Raw genomic sequence first — 4,998 nt, forward strand, 5'->3', positions numbered from 1 at the left:
CATGCTGTGCAAGCACTCTACCACCGAGCTACATCCAGCCTCTTTTTGCTTTTTTTATTCTGAGACAAAGTCACAGTAGGCTGCCAGGGCCGGCCTAGAACCCACTAGGGATCCCAGTTGGGCCTAGAACCCACTAGGGATCCCAGTTGGGCCATTAACTCACGGTCATCCTGCTTCAGCCTTCAGAGTATCTGACATTCTAAGCCTTCACTAAAAGGCCTGGCTGCCTCTTCACTGAAAGTGATTAACTAGGGAAGCAGTGTATTCACACAAGTGCTGGCAGGTTAGGTAAGACATCATTTCCCAGTCTGGTTACATCACAGGGCTTCCCAATGGCCCAGGTAGAACACGATTCTAAAAGGTCTCATCATGTAGGCCAAGGGGCTGTTATGTGCGCCACACAGGGCATCCTTTTGGCCCCAGTGCGCTCGGCAAGCACCTTTGGGGCACCCCTAGCAAAGAAATCCGAAGGAAAAAGGATGCTACTCCTACACAAAGGCTTGCAGGCGCCTCGCCAGTGTTCGGTGGGTTTTGTGCCACATAAGTAAACGCTTCTTAGATACTCGCCATAGCCTGGGCTGTGAGTGTGGGGATGCAGTTGTTTTTAACTTGGAAGTAAGATACGGACACTTTTATTTAAATGCCTTGCATGTTGAGCCTGTCTTGCTCCATTGGCTTTGGCTTGGGGCCAGGATGTCATGTCAGGATTGTCCTTTGGAGTCCTATAACATGGAGTAAAGAAGAAAAGAAGGTACTGCTGTAGACCCGAGGGACTCGGCCACCCACAGTCACTTCCTCGAGTCACAGCTTTGTCATTGGGTACATTTGCCATCTCATTGTTGAAGACATAGAGGCGAAAGTAGGAGGTATAAAATGTGCTGTTATGTTGAAATGGGAGCTACATGGGCAGCGGCCGATCTACTGAGACAGATGTCAAACCTGTAGAAAGGGACAGAAAAGGTCACCATATAGTGATTCAGGGATAAACTCACCAAGAAGTTAAGAATGATTGCAATGGGCCTGGAACTGGGGCCTTCAGCTTTATGAAGCAAACATCAAGTATAACCTAGAGAAAGGCCGAAGTACACAGACACCCCATTTCTATAATTACCTCACTGGCAAAAATTCATTTTAATATTGAAGACATTAATGATGCCCAGCAGACACATCTGGAGGGAAATATTTAGACAACCGGAGAAGCAAGTGCATGGCTTGGGGTGGGGTGGTAGTTAAATGGTTAAATTGCTGCACTTGAAATACAGGGGAGAAGAGTGGTAGATGACGTGTCGTGGATGACATCTCGTGTCTCCGTGGAAGAGGTCGGTGGAATCACTAGGGGACAAGCTAGAGGTAGATCCAGTGTTCGTAGCTATCACAAGAGGGTTGTGCTCTGTTTGAAGCACACTTACTTCAGCTTTCCATGTCTTCACCCCAGCCTCTATGCAACAAACTGAACAAGCGGAAGCCCCATCCCGTCAGCGGCTCACACAGCAGACGATCCCTCGCCTGCCCATAGGAGACTGGCTGGGAACAAACACTTTCAACTGTTCCCATTGCTCCTTCTATCATCCTTGGAGCTGGCTCGTCTTAGTAATTTCCCAATACTTTTTGTTTTTGGTGTTTTCTGTAGTTCTTGTAAAACTACACTTCTACCACCAGCAGAGGAGAGAGTAGGACAGTTCCTTCTGATGTCTTCTGCCCTCTCCATTCCTTTACTACAGCCTGTCTCACCTTGTCAGCCCTGCTGAGACCTCTGCTGGAGCCCCTAGATCATGTTCTACACAGCACACGTCTCTTCACCCCGTGTCTCTCTGGTGACCACTGTGTTCTATTTGGGTGTCACACCTACCCTTGACACATTTCGTTTTTTTATTCGATTTAACCCATTACGGCGTGGGATCCCGTGGGAAGCCGATCTCGGTATCTTTTCTGGATCTGTTCTTCCTCTTACCCCCCTGACAGGGCAACAATAGCTTTTTCAAATGCTCACCTCAAATCACGGTGTCAACTCTCCACTATTGTAACAGATACCTGAGAAAACAGGGCTTATATTGGCTCAAAGCTTTGGGAATTCAGGTGAGTAATCGATTGGTCTCATTGCGTTTGATACTGTGATCATGCATATCTTGGTAGGGACACATTGCAGAGCCAAGTTACTCACCGTGTAGTGGGAAGGGAGAGGAAGAAGAGGAAGAGGGAGAGGAAAGAGAAGGGGGAATACGATGTTTATCCATTTTTACTTTCAGAACATGGCTATAGCAATGACTTTTAGGCCCCACCTCTTAGAAGTTCCTCCAAGGACTCCATCTCTGAGAACCACACCTTTAACACATGAACATCTGAGGGACACTTAAAATTCAAAGTGCAGCAGTTAGCTAAAAACATTTTTTTTTTGAAAACACAAAAGACAGAGCAAACCGTGAGGACAGAGCAGAGGCCATTTATCTTTCCTCTGCTCATTAGAGTCCCTGAGACAGAAAATATCGCTCGGGTTAAACTGGAAAAGCGTTCGGAGTCTTTCCCAGTTGACGGAAGCCCACTTCTGCTACCCTCGACAAGTGTGTGGGTTTGCTGGGCCGTGCTCTCCCTCACCCCAAGTTATTGTGTTGACCACGTTAATCCAAGAGAGGCCTTTGATTGTTACCATCCGAGGATACTATACCTTTGACAGTTTTATAACGAGTCAGTCTCAAAACTCGTCGTGAATGGAAGTGTGGCCTCCAGGGATGTCTGGGTCAGGATTTGGACTCAGAGGTAGAATACTTACCCAGCTCCCATGAGTTTCTGGGTTCTGTCAGCATCACCTCTGAGATGTCTGACTCACAGACAAGCTGGTTCATGCTGCGGGCTATCTAGATGATAGTTTTCTTGATGCTTATGACCCGGTTCTTGAGATCACGGAAGATTCAGGCTGGGAGATGTACTTGAGACTTAACTTCTAGCCAGCTTTAGTTGGGGTGCGATTTTGTCTGCTTTTTGGGTCACCACTTTAAGATGTCCTTACTTTCACCTATTGACCTGGGAATATAACTTAATTGTAGGGCACTTGTTGTCTTGAAGATGCTTTATAGAAATCTTGACTGAATTATTTCTGATCGTTTTTCTACATCTAAGTCAAATGTTAGCTACTTCACTGGAAAGAAAGGAGACAATGATTTTTTTCCTAAGTCGAGATTTCATAAATTACTGTTAGTTTCTGGTAAGACTATAAGTATTTTTAAATATTGATTTTTGTTATTTTTATGCATGCCTGTGTGTATCTTTTTTATATGTGTGTGTTTGTGTGTATGTGTGTGTGTGTTTGTGTGTGTATGTGTGTGTTTATGTGTGTGTGTTTGTGTGTGTATGTGTGTGTATGTGTATGTGTGTGTGTGTGTATGTGTGTGTGTGATGTGTGTGAGGGTGTGTTCCTGCTACAGCACCCATGTGGGGGTCAGAGGACAACCTCTGGCATTCTTCTACTTTGTTTGAGACAGTTTCCCTTGTTGACAACTGTGCTCTACATCCTAGGCTAGCTACCCCAGGAGCTTCCAGTAGATTCTACTGACTCTGCCTCCCGCCCCCTCCTCTCACCACAGGAGGGCTGGGATTGCAGATATGCCCTACTCTGTCTGGCTTTTACATGAGCAACTGGGATCTAACCTTGGGTTGTCGAGCCTATGCAAGTGGTGTTTTTACCTGCTGAGCCATCTCCCCAGCCCCATAAAATATTTTTAACCATAGCACTTTTTGTAAACAGCTGCTATTCAGGTCACTCAAGGCATAGTCGAGCTTGTAAAATAGATGCTGTGTAGCTGTCTCTGCAGCTCCTTTCTTTTCCTAGGGGAGAATTCACACAGTCACTGTCTCATCTTGACATCTTGAACCGGATTCCCTTTGAGCGTCTTCTTCCACCAAGCCGTATTTTCTTTTATGGCTCTATCTCAGATCTCATGAATTTGAAGTCTACTCAACCTCTCCTTTCTAACTATCAATCCCCACCCCCCCCTCATTTTTTCCCTTGGGGGTATCCAGGCACCATTTAGCTCCTGGGTTGGATGGGAGGGAGTTGGGGGGTGTGGGTTAGGTAGAGTGCTAACCTGGCCATCAGACTATGTGATTACCTCTAGGGTGGCAGAGACAGGACATGCAGAACAGAGCTGGGAGGAAGTAGTCCTACTCCTGTAGGTCTCCAGATGAGGTTTGGACATGTTTTAACCTTACTCTTGCTCCAGACCAGGTCCTCTGCTCTCACAGTCTTCTAACTCCACAACCATTGAGATGCCCCTGTAGCTGAGGATGCTATTATCTTTATTTAACCCAAAGGGTCTTTGTTTTCACAAGTCAGATTCAGAGTTGGGATTTTTGTCTAACTAGTACATCTATTCCTTGGGAGTTGGTTGGTTGTTGATTGAATTGCCAGTGTATTAAGCCGAAAGTCAATCAAGAATTCTTTTAGCTGAGTAACAACTTTAACAAATGTCTATATAACATAAACTCTTCATTTCATCTCATCTCGCCAACTTCTTTCCACTGCTTCCTATGAAAACTTATTTTTCCACCCCATGCTGCAATGGTCAGGTTTGTGTCTGCCTTAATCCATGCTGTATGTTGGTATGTAAGGCACTTATATTTGGGACGCGATGAGTGTATACTCCATGTCCCAATTGCTATTTCTGTTGGAAAGGTTTGGTACCAAACCCACTCTGTCACTGCTGCTTCTACCTGTGGGCAGATGGGGTCTGAAGAGGAGCAAGGGTTCCATTGTGAGTTTTATGTCAACTTGCACAAGCTGGAGTCACAGGAGAGGAGGATGCCTCAGTTGACAGAAGGCTTTCCTAAGATTGGGCTATGGCAAGCCCATAGAATATTTTCTTAATTAGTGGTTGTTATGGGAGGGTCTAGTCCACTATGGGTGGGCCCACCCCTAGGCTGCTGGTCCTGGTGCTATAAAAAAATCAGATTGAGCAAGCCATGATGAGAAAGCCCGTAAGAAGCACCCTCCATGGCCTCTGCATC

Source organism: Rattus norvegicus, chromosome 2 (genome assembly GCF_036323735.1).
Source record: "Rattus norvegicus strain BN/NHsdMcwi chromosome 2, GRCr8, whole genome shotgun sequence".
NCBI lineage: Eukaryota > Metazoa > Chordata > Mammalia > Rodentia > Muridae > Rattus > Rattus norvegicus.